The 21,666-nt window shown below is 35.5% G+C and overlaps 1 long non-coding RNA gene across 1 annotated transcript in view; it reads right to left on the bottom strand.

Annotated features, from left to right (window-relative positions):
• Nucleotides 1–21,145, bottom strand: part of LOC107020488 — a 36,993-nt gene extending 15,848 nt beyond the window's left edge. Inside the window, exons 1-3 of the long non-coding RNA XR_003578460.1 lie at nucleotides 20,458–21,145; nucleotides 3,660–3,736; nucleotides 2,161–3,059 (exon numbers count right to left, since the gene is read on the bottom strand). This is a non-coding gene — a long non-coding RNA (uncharacterized LOC107020488). The remainder of the gene's footprint in view (nucleotides 1–2,160; nucleotides 3,060–3,659; nucleotides 3,737–20,457) is intronic.
• Between the last annotated feature and the right edge of the window lie 521 nt (nucleotides 21,146–21,666).

The following is a 21,666-nucleotide window of genomic DNA, read 5'->3' as shown; positions in this document are numbered from 1 at the left end:
AGGAAAAGAATTATTAACATAGATTTAGTGTATACTATCTAATAGGCTAGTATTGATTGGTACGAGGTAATAACTTAGTCAAATATCGAATACGATGCTTAATATGAGGTAAAGATAAGGGTTAGGAAAGCAACACACGTAGCCGGACCAAGGTGCGGAGTGAGATTTTCTAGATGCCGGACCAAGGATTTAGAAATACATAGCTTATCACTTTGCATGCAAGATACTAGGAAAGAATTGTTATAGTTAGAATTATCAAGTTATGAACCTGTGGGGAACACGTAAACCCTAGTTACTTTGACTAATTGATTAAAATCCAACTTTCAAAACTGTTAAGTGTCTCTTTCAATTTCGTTAGTTATTTTTACTCATTAGGAAATACAAACCCCCCTTTTTATGTTTTTACTTTCTAAGGAAGTCATCAACCGAACAATAGTAATAACAGGTTGAAGTTAAGTCTAGACTATTTTCCTCGTGGGAACGATCCCAACCTCAATAGTTGGGTTTTTTACTTGACACGACCGCTTTACTTCTTATTTAAGAAGTAAGTTTGAGCGTATCAAATTTTGTTCCAGGTCATGAGTGGGATAATTCTTCACATTAACCTTTAGCTGTCTGGAAGCATAGGCTATCACCTTACCAGCCTGCATAAGAACACAACCCAAACCAACCCTAGATGCATCACAATAGACAGTGTAATTCTCACCACACTTAGGCAGAGTAAGCACCGGGGTGGAAGTGATTCTGTCCTTGAGTTCCTGGAAACTCTTCTCATAAGTCCGTCCATACAAACTTGGCTTTGTTCTTCGTCAAAGTTGTCAGTAAGGCAGCAATGGAAGAAAAGCCCTCCACAAACCTGCGGTAGTAACCAGTCAATCCCATAAAGCTACGGATGTCAGTGGGAGTATGGGGATTTGGCCAATTCCTAACAACTTTAGTCTTCCTGGGGTCCACCTCTACACCTTGATCGGACACAAAATGACCCAGGAAGGTCACTGATCTCAGCAAGAATTGACACTTGCTGAATTTGGCATACAATTGATGTTGTGTAAGTACCTGCAAGGTTAGTCTCAAATGTTGTTCATACTCTTCCTTGGTCTTAGAGTATATGAGAATGTTATCAATGAATACTATGACGAAAGAGTCAAGGTATTCATGGAATACCCTGTTCATGAGATCTATAAATGCAGCAGGTGCATTCGTGAGACCAAATGACATGACTAGAAACTCATACTGACCATAGCGGGTATAAAAGACTGTCTTTGGGATATCTCCATCCCTAACCCGAAGCAGATGGTACTCTGAACGAAGATCAATTTTTTAAAGAAACTAGACCCTTGGAGTTGATCAAACAAGTCATCTATTCTGGGAAATGGATACTTGTTCTTGATAGTGACTTTGTTGAGCTGCCGATAACCGATACACATTCTAAGGGTCCCATCTTTCTTCTTTACAAACAACACTGGATCGCCCCAAGGGGATATGCTCGGCTGAATGAAACTCTTACCAGTGAGATCTTTCAACTGCATCTTCAACTCTTTGAGTTCTCCTAGAGCCATTCTATAAGGAGGAATAGAGATTGGTTTAGTATCGGCTTCTAAGTCGATACCAAAGTCAATTACTCGAAGGGGAGGGACTCCAGGAAAATCTTCAGGAAACACATTAAGGAACTCATTCACTACAGGCACTGAGGCTATGGAAGGAATGCATGATCTAAATCATTAACACTCACAATATGACATAGTAACCCCTTGGACATCAGTTTATTGGCCTTAAGATTTGAAATCAAGGGATTCCAATTGTACCACTCCCAGACTAACTCTTATTCATTAGGGAAGCGAAATCTCACCACTCTACTACGATAGTCCAAGCAAGAATAACAACTGTGAAGCCAGTCCATGCCTAGAATAACATAAAAATCATGCATGCGTAACTCAACCAAGTTTGCACACATAGTCTTACAACTTACAACCATTGGGCAATACTTGTATACTCTATCGATTCTTACATTTTCTCCTAAATGTGTACTAACCACTATACGATCATGCAGAACTTCAGGAAATATCTCAAAAGTGAGAGCAAGCAAAGGAGTTACAGAGGAAAGTGTAGACCCTGGATCAAGTAAAGCATAAACAGAAGTTGAGAATACTTGCAGCATACCTACGACTACAGCAGAGGACTTCTCCTGGTCCTCCCTGCCCTTCAGGGCATAGAATATGTTCCACTTAGGAGGCTCGGCTGCTGCTGCACCCTGTGGATTTGGCCCAGGCTGAGCATTACCTCTAGCCGGACCTCTGTTCTATGGGGAGTCTCTAACCATGTGCCCACTCTTACCGCAACCGAAGCAAGCATTATTGCCCTGTCTTCACTCTCCGCTGTGAGCTCAGCCACACTTAGCACAATTCTTCTTAGGACGCTGCATCTTTCCTCCATTGCCCTTCTTGGACTCAGGTCTGCCTCCTCTAGGTGTTGTACTCCTCCAAAAGTTAGAGTTCCCAGAACTCTGTTGCCCCTTCTTGAACCTGGGCTGCTCACGGACGCCAAATTATTTCTGTGGCCTTCATGGCTGGGTTTGAACAGCTCCCAAGTGACTGGCACTCCACCCAAAACACGGCTATCTTGCCCTATCTTGCACCAAGTGTGTGCAACATCCTTGAGCTGATAGGAATCCAGCCTAGCCTTCTCAGTATCTTTGGCCCCATAGCCACCAGAATCATATTTACTTCATCCACAAACTTCTGAGGATCCTATGATGTCTGAGACCCTATGAATATAGGAGGGTTCATCCTCGTAAAGTCTCGCAGCCTGTTAGCCATGCTGCGAACTGGTGGGTTCTTTCTCTGAACATCTTGTCGATATACGTGACCAGTCATAGCCTGAGCCTGCATCGTAATGGCATGTTCTATCTGAGCCGGAGATGGCCTCACCTCAGCATCATTCAACCCAACTAGGTTAACTGGCATCGCCACTCCTTCAGCTGGAGCCTGAGGTGGATTCTGATTATCCGCAGCAGCTGCTCCTCCTCTCCTCTGACCATTAGCTATCCTAGTGTTCATTATCTGAAAAACAACAAGGATTGATGTTAGACATGCTCATAACACCAAGGACTCAGACAGTAGGAAAAGCACGATAAGATCAGAAGAAAGTAAATTTTCCTACGCATCATGCAGTCTCTAATCAAAGATAGTGGTGTACTTCACTACCATGACTTAGAAACTGCTCAATGTGGTTGATGTGAACTTATAATCCTCGGAATTTAACCTAGTGCTCTGATACTAACTTTTGCACGACTGGAATCTAGACCACAGACGAGACCTGCGTCGTTGACCTCCCAGAGGTCGTAGGCAAGCCTACTTACGTCATTCATACTTTACATAGGTTAATTTTTGCAGAAAATTTGAAACTTTTGTTTCTTAACATACTTATAAGAACATTATGATTAATACGTAATTGTTCACCATCAACCATCTAACATTAAGAGATAACCAACTGAAAGAAATGGTTGAATTCTTATTAAGTGTATAATTGCCAAAATGGCACCAATACATAGTCTAAATATAAACAGGAAAGAAAAGATAGTGGAACACGCTTCACTAGCTCAACTCTAAAACTAATCTAGAATATAAAACAGCAACATCCTCGAAAGCATGAGGACCTACCAAAAACGGATGAATGTTGAATGTCCGGATAATTGCAGCGATTATCTTGTAGCTCTATTGTCCACCTGTGCCTGCACCTAAAATAGTAGAGTTTGTATAGGGTTAGTACACACTTGTACTATGTATGGGTATATGCAAGCACACACCAAGGACATGCATGAGAACAAATAGCTCTTTCCTAACAACATTATTTTTGGATGTCAAGTCAGTGGACTTGCCAAATTGAGATTAGGAATGTTTAAAAATTTGGATTAGGAAAATCAATGAGCTTTACAAATTTGGATTAGGAAATTCAATGAGCTTTCCAGATATGGAGTAGGAAAGTTATGCAATCAGAATAACATACATCGTCATACTTTTCACATTTGCACACAGCACATAACACTTACACATAGCACATATCATATAGCATACAACACATTTTGCATATAGCACATAACTTCTTTAATATCTTTCATTCACATTCCATGAGACCTTAGAATCATGGAATTATCATTAAGACATCCCAGAAATAAGCGCTCAACAGATGGGACCTCAACTAGGGAGTCTTCATTAGCAAACACAGATTCTGCTACTTTCATTCGTACATACTCCATTTCATTTAATTCATTGGCCAGTGTAAACACCAGTTATACATAGGATGTAGTTTAAGACTTTCATTAGGTTCGTTGTGCAATGACCAAGAATGACGTAATGTCATTACTTGAATCTAAATCATGTTTTGATTATCCTATTCTAACACCTTTGGTATCATTTATTTCATTATGTGCATCATTTGAGGCTGACCTCATTCATTCATTGGGAACTTTAACTTTAACTGACATAGAACATGTGAGCATCATGAAATTCAGTGTCTCCTATACACCGAAAACAGGTGGAATCACTGGCCAAAGTTACCCAAATATGCTAGCGTACATGGGAATTTAACCCTGCCAGATCCCTATATTGGCAGTATAGGTTCGAAGACTAAGAGATATAATGTGACCCATACCCGGCAAGCCGGACATCCTCATCTCATGAGAGTTACGTGAACCTCCGCTTCCCGAAAGAAGGCATCACCGCTCATAGCTAGCCTATGGTGCTCAGTATAAAGTTCCATTTCATTCAGCTCATACGTCATGTAAGTTGACTTCTAGTATGAGGACATCATAGCTCATTAGATGATTTCACATCTCATCATTAGTATTAGGTGTGTTAAGCTCAATAGCTTCATTAGAGTGTTCATAGAGACTGGTCTCTTCATTATCTTACACTCTCACATATGAGTACGTTTTGGTAACATTTACTTAGGCTCATTTGTGAATGTTCTCATCATTTACAATTCACCTCATCTCTTGTTGTCACCACATTCATTAACATTAGAACCTTTGATTTTCATAGTTACTTACCTCTTATTACGTGAATGTCCATTTCATCATATGCTAATGCACTTGGCCATTTAGTGTGTTTCACACCCTTACTTAACCCTTCTAGGTTTTCATCAATTCATTGTTCATTTCATCATTTCATTGTTCATCTCATCATATGTTAATGCACTTGGCCATTTAGTGTATCTTACACTCATACTTAACCCTTCTAGGATTCATCATTTCTTTACATACATCTTAGGTTCACTTACTTTTGAACGTATGCTAGAATTATGAGTCTATACACACAAGCCATGGGGCTTCATTCATAGTTCGTTAAGTGATTGATACATTCCTAAGATTATGTAGTACAAGACTTATGTATCTTGTATATATTTCAAGATCTTGATTTCGATCTAAGTAGGTGGCATTATTCTTGGATATTTTGTTCACGTATGACTGATGTATCAAGACGGAAGTTTAGGCAAGGAAACCCAAGTTCGAATCACTTGGATAACATTTAAATTTATCATTGATTTTATTTTTAATCTCCATGATATTGGGACTCTAGATTGAAACCCATCATTAATATTGTATCTTTAGTTTTCTACTTGGTTTTTCTCTTAGGTTGGCCGAATGGTTGTGGGTTCAAACCCTCACATCCTCTTCCATTTTATTCTTTAATTTTTTCTAGGGCATTGGGAGGTTGTGGGTTCGAACCCCCACAGCCTCCTTATTTTTGTTTTTAAATCCCCTAGAGCATTGGGAGGTCGTTGGTTCGAACACCCACAACCTACTTATTTTAAATTTTTTTAATTAAGCTCATTAGGCTAGGCGTTTTGGCAGTGAGGTTGTGGGATCGAGCCCCCACAGCCTCACTTTGTTTTCTTATTTAATTTTGTCATTCTCCTTTCCAACCTTGAGGTCGTGGGTTCGATTCCCACGCCTCACATTCTCTATTCTTTACTTTCTCTTCCTTCACTAGATACTTGGAGGTCATGGGTTCAATTCCCACGCCTCGCATTTATTTATTTTAATTCTTGTTCTGTCCTACTAACCCAGCAGACCCAATTTTGATTCCCCCAGCTCCCTGTTTCTTTTCCTTTCTCGCGAAGTCCAGTAGTCAAAGGGTGAGTTCACAGGTTCGAATCCTGGTGGCCTCACCTCTTTTAAATGTATTAAATTTCCAGATTTCAACCCCCTTTTTGAACAAAATTTTAAGTACACTAAGATGGAAATTTATTCATAATTTTTAGCTTCCTTTCATCAACCCTTTCATGTTAGTTTCTTAGGGCATTTCACCAAGAATTTAGTGCATTGTTAGGTGTAGTTTAGTAGTTACATTAGTCAAGCGTTTTCATTCAAAATTTGTAACTTCACACACATCATGAAATCACATTGTGCACAACTTTTGCACATAAAATACAAGAATTAACATGCCTTTACACATCCCAAAACAGTGACTACTTCACTGGGACACGTTGCATACACACAACACCTTTTTTAAATGATATCGAACAACAAAATCATTTTTTACTCAATTTTGAACATGAATACATAAACATAAACATAACGAAAAGACATTTCATCCCTACATTATACCAGCAAACATACCCAACCTAAATTGCTCCTGAGAGCTAGTGACAGGGACATGCAAAAAGGGGGAACAATCCTAGTTTTCGTAATGAATATCTTGAATCTTAAGGGGTCTCTTTGGAAAGGGACCAAGAGGACCCTAATTGATGTTCAAAGGATGAATTTTCTTCGCAAAACCCAACATACAAAATCAGTCCAAGCTTCCTCAACGTCCATACCACTCGACGGACAACTTCTCTTTGCGTTAACGTTTTTTGTTACCTTGTTTTTCTTAAAATTTCATGTGAGTTCTTCAAGTGTGAAGAACTCTTAATATTACTTATGTTGTTTGTTGTTTTTGGCAGAAACCAACGTGAGAGAGAATGATGAAATGTGAGAGAGAGATCATGAGAGAGTAGTCTAATAATAGGAATTTTAGTTTGGGAATTAGTCAAAGTAGGTTTCCTTATTAATTTAAATAAAAACCTGATTTAATTAGCTTAGTGAAAGGACCATTATGCCCTTATAAATCATATTATAAACATTAATTAAATCATTAACTTGTTTCTTCCAATGGGGCTCGAACTCGGGTAAAGTGGCCCTTGCGAAATTGACCATTTTGGGTCAACCTGAGCCTAATTGGTTCTTTGATTAAATTAAATAAATAATTAAATAATTCCTTAGGGTAATTACGATATTACCCTTGGCCTGGAAAACACCATTTTACACTTGGGCCCTCAAAACATAAGATTTCTTCTTTTTAAGTCCGGTAAAGATTCCTTCGATTAAATCTTCACTTTCGAGAGCCTTACATTGTTGGTTCCAACCTTTCCAAGCTCAACTACCTCCCCAAGTTAGTTGGATTGGTCGTAGTAAGGGTTATAAGGTTTGGTTCTACGCGTATCAATCCGTGTTAACCTTGGTCTAATCGCAAGCATTCTTGACACCTTAAGTATTTATCTCATTCATTTTTTTGGGGTTGTTACATTATCTTTGAATATTGACTTGAAAATGGTTCTTATACTTGTTTTTATGAGTTTTCTATTAAAACAGCTTGAAAAGTATGTTTCAAAGTAAATGTTCATTTTTGCATTGTTTTATTGCATGTTCACCATACTTGATGCATTCAATGTGCTAATTCCATAGTTTTCTAGTTCTACAAGTGTAGGTGGGAAGTGAGGATATTCTTAGAAGTTGAAGCTTAAGAATAGCATTCTCGCAAGATCGGTATGTCCTGATATGTTCGAGGACATGGCTATATTTTAGTTTCCTTTTCTAAAAGACTTTGTAATAGACTATAGTTTCTTTTCAAATTGATGTAAGGGTCATGACCCTATGATATTATGTGTCTAAGATTGTTAGGACAATACTTAGTTTTTTCTTATATTCAATAAAAGATTTTGATAATTATGATGAGAAGTTTTAATTTCACACTTTTTTTCATATATATGTGATGAATGATGTCTAAGGGTTTGTATAAGACCAATGGCAGGTCGAGTACGATGAGTAGCGACCTGGGTGTGCTCTTAGGTCGTTACAACTTTTGATAAAATTTGCAAATCTTCATTAAAGTCGACTATTTTCATAAAAGTCACATATTTTCATGAAAGAGGAATGCTACTTGTGGAAATCAATAAATTTAACATGAAATCTTGCTTGTAGTGGTACCACGTGTGCGGGCCTAGGGTTTCCTTTTTTTTTTTAATATAAATGAATAATACATTTTTCTCCAAAATAAAGTGCTTCTTCTCCTTTATACCCTATGTCCTTCTGCCCCTTCAGTATACCAAACAGAACAAGAACTCTAAGTGAAAGAAAGCATAAGAGTTTTTTTTATTTTGTGTGGTATAGTTGTTGTGTTAATTATTTTTGGTCCTATAAAAACCACTCCTATAGTTTGGCCAAACTAAACAAAGGTCATTTAGTATTTTAGACACAATAAGAATGAAAGGCTTAAAGATTTGATACTAAATTACAACATGACACTATCCCTAGCCTTTGTTTAGTTTGGCCTAACTATAAGAATGGTTCATCTATGACAAAACTTAATTAAAGCAACAATAATACCATATATCATAGGTATCAAATCAAAGGTCTTCAAGCCCTCTTTCAATCGACTTTTCTAAAATTCATGTTTGGATGAAGGAGTTATGCCTATTTGAGTGCAGCCTCTGTTAATAGGGACTTTCTTCCATTTTAAGGAGGGATTTTTTGTCTTTTCCTTACCAAACAAGAACTAAATGTTTTAATCACCCAAATAGGGGTCTACGCTGATTGAGATCACTTTTTCATTCTTTTAAGAAGATAAAAGAGGATGTTTCAAGAGTTCTTCAAGGATTTGGGGAAAACACCAAGAACTTAGTTCTTTCAAGGTAACTGGGGTTCCTCATAGCAATGAATTTTTTCATCCTCACACCAAAAATGTATTTGTTCATCAAATTGTCCATGCAATCATTTATTCAAAGGTTCTTGAGGAATTCATGAGGTTTCAATTCATGCGCTAGGGGCGTCAATCCCCTTTCCCATTTGTTCGTGTATGTATGTATGTACGTATATGTATATGTATATGTATCCAGAGTCTGAGAGTTTCCGTGAATGAGTCCCTTGGAGTTCACTAGGTTAAAGCTCAATGAGGACTAATAAACTTTGTGGATGAACTTCAGAAGGTATTTGATGTCATGCATTTTGTTGATGTTGAGTGTTTGGAGTTGATTTCTTACAAGCTCAATTGACTTTCTAGGATATGGCTAGAGCAGTTGAAGAAGAATAGGGTCAAAAGGGAACATCAATTGACTTGGGTTGTGTTTGAAGATGCCTTCTTAAGGAGCTTCTTTCCCCACGAATCAAGGGAAGTGAAGGTAAGAAAATTTCTTAATCGTTAATAGGAATGTATGAGTGTTCAAGTGTACAACCTCAAGTTCACTCAAATCATGCAATTCTCCAAAGATGGTGTCAGAATCTAATGTATAGTGTCTTTACTATCCCGTTTGTCGTGTAAGGAAAGTAAAAAGGCTATGCTAATATGAGACATTTACATACTCAGGCTAATGATTCATGTGGAGTAGGTTGAGAAAGACAAGTTGAAGGACATGGAAGAGTTCCGTAGCAAGAGGGAGAACACAATATGTCATGAGTTTGGCCAATAAATGACTAGGAATATGAACTAATCATCTTTTCAGCACAACTCATCCGGGCATTCTCCATCGTCAGCTAGTGTGCTTGAACTAAGGATTATGAATGATTATAGGAATGACAACTACCAAATTTTCAGAGTTCAGGGTTCTTTGTCATAGGGCAGTGTAGAAGAAGGTTTCCCTTTAAACCCACTCTTTTGTAAGTGTGGTAAGCTCAATTTAGGAGAGTTTCGTATTGCTACGAGTCTTTACTACAAATATGGAGGATGAGTCACTTTTCTAATGAGTGCCCCACGAATACGCAAGGTGATGGGAGCATTAAAGCCCAATCTTCTTCAGCAGATCCGATAGATATAAGCATCCAAAAAGAAGCTACTTCAAGGACGGAAGGGGCTACAAACCGTCTGTATGTTGTAGCTAGTTTCCATGATTAGGAGAAGTCACCAAATGTTGTCACGGTTATGGTTGAAGTCTTTAGCATTTTTACATTCTTCTTTGGAGGATTAAGATTAGATGGAGAAAGGGTACTGGCCATTATAAATGAATGGAGGAGAAATTAATTTGTAATGGTAGGTAATGGGCCGATTAAATGCTCCAAATTTAAGCCTATTTGGCCAAGTGATATGAAATTATGACATGAAATTATAACATGAAATTGATGTATTGTATCGACATGTAATTTAGATACTTAATGTTGTATGTTTCACATACACATAAACACCTCATAAGTATTAAAACTACTCAAATAGTCTCAATTCTTTATACAATCATACCAAACAAACAAAAGTTTTTGAAATTGTAATACGATATCACAGAATAATTCTTAAAAATACAACATTTATTGATTAAACTTTATTTCAATAAAAAATAATTAAAATTAAAAATAAGTTATAGTTGTGTACTAGTCATTGATATCTTCTCTCGTTGAACTTGAATTACTCGATCATATGACAGAGAAGACGAACACCACTGTTACTTTTACCCATTTATTAGTTAATTTTGATGGTAATAAATTTGATTATAAAACAATAAAATTGGTAAATATAAATACTAAAGTATGAATTTATTTAAATTATCAATAAATTTTATATTAGTGAGAATAATACTATAAATGATTTGAAACGTAATGGTATGAAATCATAATTTTGTATACATATGAAGTAACTAGTCTGTAGATATAATTGTGGGGTTATTTTTATAAAATATATATATACTTTTGGGTTGATTGTTGTATTTAAAAATATATCAAATCTTTTTTTTTTTGAAAATTTGAAATTTCATCTCACTGGATGAAATTAGTGTGAGATCGCATGTACATACACTTATTTTATATCGCATATCCAAACACCAGCTTAATTAAAATATTTTGGGTAACTTGGGCTAAAATAACTACCCCTCCTCCAATATAGGTTGAAGGAGGACACTTTGAATCATGTCTAATGTGTCGAGGTTGTGGACAATTTTTAACCTTTTCTATTTTTAATATGAAAAATCAAATAATCAATAGGAAATAATCCGCGAATAACTTATTCCAGCATATCTAATTTCAAACACGTCTTCAAACCAAACAATCCCTAGAGTACTATTTCTTAGAGAGATATTTGCATCATTGGAGTCTATGACTACCACACATTAAGTGGTGCTACTATTCAAGTTGTGCTTCAAAAATTGCTTTCTCTTTCTATTGAGGAGGTCAAAACTTTAAGGAACTACAAGTAAAACCTCTCAAAGCTGACAATATATGTACCCATGATCCAAACATACATGGATGATGCTGAATGACGACAAGTCGAAGATAATAAGGCTGTGCAAAAATGGCTGAAGATGCTTGAGAAAATTGTTTAAGATGCTGAAAATTTGTTTGACAAATTCAAATATGTATATATCAAAGCACGAGTTATGAAAAACCAAACCAACCTGATGGAAAAGGTTAGTCACTTCTTTTCTTATATTGTTTGCGAGCACAAAATGTCTTGAAAAATCAAAAAAATCAATGAAGATTTGAGGGGTATTAATCATTTTGCCAATCACCTCGGTCTCCAATCATTTTGTAGTAGTTGCTTCAGATGTTGTTGGTAGAGACAACGATGTTGCTGAAATTAAGGAGAAGATGCTGAATAAGACAAAGGATGTTGTTCTGTCCGCCATTCCCATATTTGGTATGGAGGTCTTAGGGAAAACAACTCTAGCTAAGAGATATTTCAATGATGAAGAGATTGAAAAATACTTTGATAAGAGAGTTTGGTTGTATCTACCTGAAATGTCATAAATTGCAGAAACTACGAGCTTTCTTGAACTGATCCTTGAATCACTTACAAGGAGGGAAGTTAAGGTCTGAAGCAGAGATGTAATAGTTAGGACGCTACATCATGTATTGGGAGAAAAGTGGTATTTGCTTGTCCTGGATGATTTGTGGTGCGTTGACCGTACAGGTGTAGTAAGTTCTTTGATACGTTGAGAGGAATAAGTATATCTTGAGGAAACATCATTCTTGTGACGACTCGCATGGAATTGGTGACATCCAAAGTAGCAATAGTAGGTCCTCCTCATATGTTGGAGAAATTAGCAGAAGATCATTGTTGGTCCATTTTGAAACAAAAAAAGTTTCTTGTTGGGGAAGTTCTGGAGGAAACCCTGAGCATGAAGAATAAGATTTTTGAAATGTGTCAAGGTCTACCATTGGCTTCAAGTGTGTTGGGAGGCCATTTATGTGACAAGGATAAACATGAGTGGCAGGAAATTCTTGATGGCAACCCCCTTGTTGCAGGGGAAAATGGCATAAAGAAGATCTTAACACTCAACTATGATTATCTACCATCTCCATATCTGAAGAAATGTTTTGGTTACTTTGCAATGTTTCCGAAAGATTTTGAGTTTGAGAAGGACTAATGAATCCAACTTTGTATGGAAGAAGGCTTTCTTCATCCATGTCAACAGAACCCCGTGATGGAAGACATTGGGAGCGATTTATTCCAATCTTGTTGCTATATTATTTGCTGCAAGATGGAAAGCTAGATGAGATGAACAATATTACACATTGTAAGATGCATGATATTGTGCATGATTTGTCTGGAGATCTTTTTATTGAGATTAACATCAAGTTCTGATAATGTATATGTAATTAGCATCGTAATTAACAGCTAGGCATTGTAATTAGTTAGCAGTAAAAGTTAGTTACGTAGTTAGCTATCATAGTTAGTTAGCTAGCTAGTCTAATCATCTAGAATATTTCATTAGTTAGAAAATAGTTTAAATTCTTGTTTACATGTATAAATGCTCAGTCATTGCTCAATAAAAGTGTGATTTCTCTTTCTCTCATATTACAACTCTTCACAAAATGCTCCGAGTCAGTTATGGCTTCCATACTCTAGTTCAATTAAGATTTCACCATTGATATGACGATTTAATATGGTGTCATAGCTCGGTTTGTTTACTTCAACTCATTGATTCTTATTTTCTAATGGATCTATGTTTTCTATGTGTCGATAATACAGATCGAATCTCAGTGTTTTTGTACCTCTATGAGTTTTTCCCTTCTTTTGTCATTCTGGATCTAGAATTCACTTTCTCTACTTAATTCACAATTATTTTGAGTAATATGCTCATGGATATTGACCAAAACACATCCACTGTTGAGAGAACTAGAAATGTTAGCAACGATACAAGTACAACCATGTATGTGCATCCCTCAGATAGTCCAGGATTAATATTGGTTCCTACTCAATTTGATGGAGAAGGATATTGATCATGGAGGAGAGGAGTAATGCGAGCCCTATCTGTAAAGAATAAGTTGTGTTTTTTATGGGAGTTATGTGAAACCAAGCATAAACTCATCTCAGATTCGCTAATGGCAGAGGTGCTGACATGGTAACATCATGGATTTTAAATTCACTAATAAGGAGATTTCAGATATAGTGGAATATGTGACTGATTTTGTAGAGTTGTGGAAGGAACTGAAGGACAGATACGATCAAAGAAATGTAGCAAAATCGTATCAAATACAAAAAGAAATTAATGGCCTAACGTAGGGAATATTGGACATCACTTTTTATAACACAAGGATGAAGAAACTTTGGGAGGCGCTGATTACTTTGAATATAAGAAATCAATATGGTTGTACCAGCACTTGTGGTGCAAAAGATAGCACGCATAAAGCTGAACAAGATAGGTGTTTGATATAATTTCTAATGGTTCTAAATGAGGTATACACAGTGATAAGGGGTAACATCCTCATGATGAACCCACTCCCTTCTATGGCACAGCCTCTCTCTACTAATCCAAGAGGAGAAACAAAGGGAGTTTAAGACAACTGGTAGAATACCTATGGATGCAAAATCCTTGAATGTATGTGCCTTCAACAATAAGATTCAAGAAGGAAGAACTTTTAGAACAAACTATCAGAATAACAACTATGCAGGAAATAATTATAATTGAGGAAGAAATTTTTTTTACATTGACAATGAAAAAATGCTTTGTTCTATGACTTTTGCAAGCGAACGGGACACATAAAAAAAGTGACAAGTTGCACGGAAATCTCCAGAACAACAATCAAAACTTCAAGCCAAACGGACACAACAATGGACAAAACTACATGTAAGACAATAAGAACTACAAAGGGAAAAGAGCAGTGGCAAATGTGCACAGTGATACTCGTGATGTGATGTCTACACAATGAGATGAAAAACCACCTCAAAGTAATGGGCATAAAAATGTGAATATAACAAAGGAACAATATGGGAAGATCATGGACTTGATACTAAATTTTCAAAATGAGAATATAGGAGAGGATCAAAATGTTGCATGTGTCAATAATGGCTTTATGAACTTTGTAGGAACTGTTGTTTGCTCAATATTAAGACGTTACCTTACCCTATACTGATTTCTCCCTAATGGATACAAAATTAAAGTGACGGGTTCGATGATGTATCAATCACACCTGATATCATTCTGCGTGTTGTGTCGTACGTACCATTCTTTAAGTATAATCTAGTTTCAGTTCATTCCTTAACTACATCTATGAAGTGCATAGTTTTATTCACTAGTACTTTATGTGTGTTGTAGGCCCCTTCAGTATAGAGGCCTCAAGTAATTGGTAGCAACAAAGAGGGAGTGTATTTTCTGTGTTCAAGATGCCTGAGAAATACCAATAGAGTCAATAAATGTTCAGTATATTGTTGTCATTGTAGTAGTAGTAATAATGATCTTTCTTTCAATAGTAGGAAATGTCCTTCTGTTGTTACTGATTTCTGTCATGAAAATGAGTGTAAGAATTCATTGTTGATGTTGTTCATAACCCTCTCGATGTTGTTCATAACCCTCTTGTTTGTACTTCTACTTTCAGCAATAATGATAATGCCAGTTTGATAATCATTCTTGTAAGATCACAAAGAACAGTGTAAATTTGTTGTGGCATAACAGATTTGGCCATGTTCTTTTTGCTAAATGAGGAATATTTCCACCCTACCAACCATTCTTTCACAAAAACAACCCTTCATGTGCAGCATATGCCTTATGGCAAAAGGCAAGAAAGATCACCTTTCAGCTAAACCAATAGTCAAACCAAGTCTGTATTTGAATAGTTTCACATTGACCTATGGGGTCGTTATCATGTTCCCACATATGGCAATCAAAACTACTTTCTTACCCTAGTGGATGATTATAGTATATCAACTTGGACCCATCTTCTATATACTAAAAGTAATGTTCTTCATGTGCTCAAATCCTTCACAAACATGGTAGAAAATCAATTCAAAACAACGATAAAAAATATCAGGTTTGATAGTAGACTGGAGTTCACAGTAATGAAGCAGCCTTATTTTTCATGAACAAGGTATAATTAATCAAAAAAAATTTCTATACACCCACAACAAAATAGTGTGGTAGAAAGAAAACATAAATACCTATTAAAAATAGTTAGAGCACTTCTTTTTCAATCTAAACTACCTTTGAAATATTGGGGGGGGGGGGATTTTTCTTGACAGCCACTCACATTGTACATAGATTACTCTCAACACACTTCAAAACCAAATTTCCTTATGAGCTGCTATATAACAAGAAACCAAATTACACTCAACCCAAATCTTTTGGTTTCCTGTTTTACCCTACTGTGCCTAAAATATTAAGAGATAAACTTGAGCCCAAAACAACTCCTCATATATTTGTGGTATATTCCTTTGGCACAAAAGAATACAAGGTGATGAATCTTTCCACAAGAAAAATACATGTTTCAAGGGATGTAGTCTTTCATGAGGACATCTTTCCTTTTACTTTGTCTACTGAAAGCTACAGTTTTCCATCCATTTTGAAATCTATTGAGTCTGTGTCATTTGTCCTAATCCTAGTGGTTATACTGAGCATAGGTCTTATGACAATAATGTAGATGATATAGGGTGTGAACTTGATTTACACACTGGGCTCTCACCCACAAGGAACCATCATCGATCACCACCTCTTGAACACCCCATTGATTATTCACCACCACCATTACATGAACACTCATCACCTTCTCAAGCTATTGTTCCTATAATAAGTCAGAGAAGATCCAACAGGGAGAACAAAGTCCCTCATCATTTATAAGACTACATTGTTTCTATGCCTTCTAATGAATCCAAATCCTGTCACAAACCTTTCCCTCACTGCCCTATTCCCCATGCACTATCACATATCTTCTAATCTCATTGCATTTCACAGTCAAATGCTTGTTGAAAATGTTTGTCATGATAGTAAACCATAATCATATGAGAAGGCATCCTTCAATTCTTCTTGGCAAAACTCCATGACACAGGAGTTTGAGGCCCTCTTTGCTAACAATACTTGGGATCTTGTTGAACTACCAGTGGGCAAGCAAGCAATTGGATGTAGGTGTGTGTGTAAAGTCAAACATAGAGCAGATGGGAACATTGAAAGGTTTAAAGCTAGGTTGGTTGTGAAAGGGTACACAGAACAAGCTGGGATAGATTATCTAGAGGCTTACTCACCTGTAGTCAAGATGACTACTGTCATGAACTTTAATAGCTTGTGATATGAAAAAGGGTTGGCCTATGTTCAAACTTGATGTAATGATTGTCGCGTCCCATTTTTCGCAACAATAGGGTTTTGTGCACGACCTAACTCTTTTGGGATTTGGAGTCGCCACCTAACGAATTAAAGCGCGTTAGGGCACCTATCTAACCTAACTAAGTCTAGCTAAGGTCAACGAGCCAGAGATCAGGGTAAGGGTTCAAATTACCTCGAGGGGAAGGTGTTAGGCATCCCTCGAGGTCCACAAATGTTGGTCCCGGCCGTATCTCATGCAATCTATGTGGGGGTTACAAGTAGCAATTAAGTTCACTTCATTCATTAGTTTATTTAAGTAGCATGCTTGCTAGGTGATAACAAATATAAAACAATTAATTCTATTTTATTATTTTTATTAATTTAAACATGCAAGGCTATGTGATAGAAATTAATAAACAATCAAGTTTATTTTTATTTATTTTAACATACGAGACTATGTGATAAAGAAATCGAACAAATGGATCATGTTATTATTTTAATTAATATTAAATATGCGATCTTAAGTGATAAAATATTAAATAATTGAGAAATAAATTTATTATTTTTTAATTAATTATTGAAGCATGCAAAACTAAGTGATAACAATAAATAAACATTAAATAAAATTTAAAGATAAGCGAGGGGATACAAAAGAGGCAAATAAATAAGCAAACAATTTTATTATTTTTATTTTAATCTTCCCCAAATAAATATAATTAAACAAAAAAATAAAGGGATAAAGGGAAGGGAGACTCTAAGAGAGACTTTTTGGATCAGCACTCGACTTTCATTTATTTTCTGATAGGTTGCCGTAAAGGGACAAATAAAACTAAAGTTTTTCTTTCAAGCCTGAGTCGATGTCATCATCTCCGTAGGGCCAACTACCCCTACCAACCACCGCATGCATAACGTACCTAAAAAGTTCCTAATCGTCCCAACTTAATGTCAAAGAGGCATTGGACTCTTAATAGGATGTATTTAGACAAAATAGAATACTAGGCCCTCCTTGACACCAAGTCAAACAAACAAGGCAAACAAGACGGTCATTTAAGCAATACAAATCTCAATTTAGCCTCTAAAAATCAATTAGACAGGCTTGCAAACAACACGTAACTATGAAGGTTCGCATGCTAAGTTCATGAGCATACAAAATTATAATAACAAAACAAAGATTAATTATGAGGGCATGAATGCAGATTTAAGTGTTAACTTTAAAGTGAGCAACAATTAATGACATGATAGATTTTATTTTATTTCCAAATGGCAAAGGAATGTGATCTCACATGCATATGTATTTTAAAACAACAGAGAAATTAACTATCAATAAAAAAAAATATAACATAGGACAAAAGATTTATTATTTATTTAGGCAGAAAATTAATTTTAAGAACAACAATAGATTTATAATTGATGTAGAAAGTTATTATAAGTAAGCGACTAGTTTATTTTAATGCAGAAAAATTATTTATATATATTTTCTAAAATATTGATGGATTTATTATTAATGCTGAAATATATTTTTAAGCAAATAATTACAAAATGCAGAAAATGCTTAGAAAACCAATACTATTTTAAGGCGATAATCACTTCAGATGCAAAAAAAATAATTAATTTAGGAAACCAAGTAGCGAATGTGAGGAAATTGATTGTTGATTTTATTCTATGATTTGCATGAAATGTTGTTTTAAAAAAACCAAATATTGAATAAACCGGACAGATTTCTATACATACAAAAATACTTAATTTAGAAAGGGATCTAAAACAATTTGAGGACATGAGGTTGATTTTATTTATTAGTATTATCAAATAAAAGTTATATGCAAGAGACAGTTAACACTTTACACAAGGTTTAGTTTCAAACATTTAAATTAGACGAGATTAAATCAAGTAATTGAGCAATGATCTTTACTTGATTTTATTATTTTAACTAGAATTAAAGTGGTTTTATCAAAAAAAGATTATCAAACAAGTTACAAGCCTATTGGCATGCTTTTCTAACACAAGTAAGTTTGCAAAGAGATGATTAACATATAATTCCCCCTCCCCTTTAGACGATCCACAAATATATTTAAACATGAGAGCTTTAGAATTAAACAAATATTTACAAAAAAAAGGTTCAAATAAATAAATAAGAAATATATGGCTTCTAATATATGAACAAAGTAATATCTTCATAGCTAATTTTCAACTTGAACTTCAAGTTTGAAACCTGCCAAAACAATCAATTGACTACACAAATAATCACGTTTATTTAGACAAGATGTGATACATATGCAATTGTTTAACAACAAGTTATACATATAGAGGAATAGAACAATAAACTTTCGTAAATGTATGAATGCAAAAGGAATACTAACCGCTTGAGCAGAAAGGGATGACAGCAATGAGAACGAGTTGACCCAACTTCTATTCTAACAAACCAAAGTAGCCAAGTAGCGAAGAAGAGCACTTGAATGTTTACCGAAATCTTAATTTATTTTAAGAGTAGCAAGGGAGCAATGAGAGAGTGAGGAGTGATGAGAGAACTTGTGATTGGGAGAACTTGTGATTAAGAGTAAATGAGTGTGTGAATGAGTTCATCTAATGAAGGGAGGGGGTCTTATTTATATAGCAAAGAGGGGGAGAGCACATGAGGAAAGGAATAAAATTAGAATAATTAAGAGTACAATATTCTTTTACCTTAAATAAAGAAGAGACAAAACAATATTATTTTACCATATATAAAGAAGTAAGAAAATAATCAATTTTCAAGTAAGGAAAAAGGAATCACTTAATATTTTTTTTTTCTTATTTTAAAGGAGCCAAATCAGATTTATAAAAAAAATTATTACCAATTTTAAGCAAGTAAGAAACAAAATTAGGAAGGGTAATATTTTTTTCTTAAATAAAGAAGAGCCTACAAAATATAGACGAGTAAAAAAATCAGACCCATTTTTAACAGTCACTTAACCATAATACACCAGATAAACTAACAAGGAAAGAACAATTTTAGACAGTTAATTGATTCATTCAAATAAATTAGACATAATTATTAAAGGGTAGAGGGAATTACATTCGGATTTTCTCATATGTAAAAATAATTTCACACGATCAAGTAAATGACGATATATATATATACATATATATATATATATATATATATATATATATATATATATATATATATATATGTATATGTAATTATATATCTCTCTCTCTCTCTCTCTCTCTCTATATATATATATATATATAATCTTGCCTAAATTTAATAATAAGAAACGATTAGTATGCCAAAATTACCATAGGATGCAGAACTAATCAATTGTTAATCTACTTATTGATGTCATCAATACATTAAAATTGAAATCAAAGTAAATTTCATCGATAACTCCAATAAACTATGACAAGTATGAACACAAATTATTCATAAAGACGACAATTAGCAGGAATAACCAATTATGTATTATTAAGACTAATTTATAGATGTAACAAAGACTTACGAATATTATAGAAAAATCAAGATTTGTGTTGACAAACTGAAATCAAGACAAAACATGTGTACAATCTGAGATCCCAAGCATTACATCACCATATCACACCAATGACTAGGTAATGTGCAATAATAGTGCAACAAGATCAAATCGAACATGTAAAAGCCAAGATTTCTGACATGTTCATCTCATAATAGCCAAAGATGCAATTAGAAACAAAAATTATATTAAAGCTTACATGGACGAATCTGTTAAGATCCGTCTTCGAACTCAAACTTCCGGAGACTAGAGGAATAGAGACTCGAGGGTCTCGCTGGTTCTTTGTTTTTTGTTGTAGCTAGCCAGAGCAGTTGTTACTTTTGGAGACGGAGGTGCTGGAGGCCCCGACAACTGGTTGTCTTCACTGTTCGCTGATACTTGGCGCTGGAGCTATTGTCGTTTGTTGTCCTCGCCGGATCCAAGGAGGATAGGAGAGGAGTTGAGAGGCGAAGAGAGGGGTTAAGACGAGAAGAGAGAAGGGAGGAAAGAGGTGATGAAGAAGAGAAGAGGAGGAGGACGGGAAGGGGAGAAAGACGGAGAGAGAGAGGAGGAACGAAGGGAGAGGGAGAAGAAGAGGGGGTGGCGGCTGTCGGAAAAGGGAGAGAGAAAAAGGGGCAGAGAGAGGGTGGCGTGACACCTGGAAGCTGCTAGCTGCGTGCAGCTGTTGCTGGTGTTTCCGTCCGGCTGCTTCCCTTGCCAGGGAAAGGAGGAGAAAGAGAGAGGGACGGATGCCACCAGCACGTGGTGACGATCTATGCCGGAGAAAAATTGAGAGGAGAGCACCGGAGGCAAGATGAGGCGCTGCTGCTACATGGGTCATCCTTGCCGGTTAGATAGCATAGAGGATGAGAGGGAGGAGGCGGCTCCAAAATAAAGAGTGGAGGAAGAGATTTTTTTTTGTCTTTTAGGGTATTAGAATTTAGCAAGAATAGGAGGTTAAATCTTGACCGTAGAATTTAATAAGAGATAAAGGGCTTAGATTCGATTTACGATTTAATTAATTAAATAGATGAATGAGATCAAAAGATGAAGTCTTGAAATTAGATTGGGAAAGATATGGAATGGCTAAAATTGTAATTGAAATTGGCTAGAATTGAAAGAAAGAGATGGCTTTGATTGAAATAAGATTTGAATTGGAGTGGCTAGAATTAAAAGAAGTTAGAATAAAATGGGTTAAGATTTAAATGATTTTGAGGAATATTTAAGAATTACTATTAAAATACTACACATATTAAAATATTTTTAATATAATTGAAAATCACTTAAATTTTTATATTCGAAATTCATTAATAATTTTAAAGTATTTTAATGATATTTATAATAATTTTATAAAGTAAAACATACTAAAATATATAATATTCAAGCAAAATCGACTAAAAATTCAATACTTTAAGTAAATTTTAAATAC

This window comes from Solanum pennellii, chromosome 5, assembly GCF_001406875.1.
Source record: "Solanum pennellii chromosome 5, SPENNV200".
Classification (NCBI taxonomy): Eukaryota; Viridiplantae; Streptophyta; class Magnoliopsida; order Solanales; family Solanaceae; genus Solanum; species Solanum pennellii.
The sequence above is the reverse complement of the archived record's forward strand: the minus strand, read 5'-3'. Positions and strand labels throughout refer to the sequence as shown.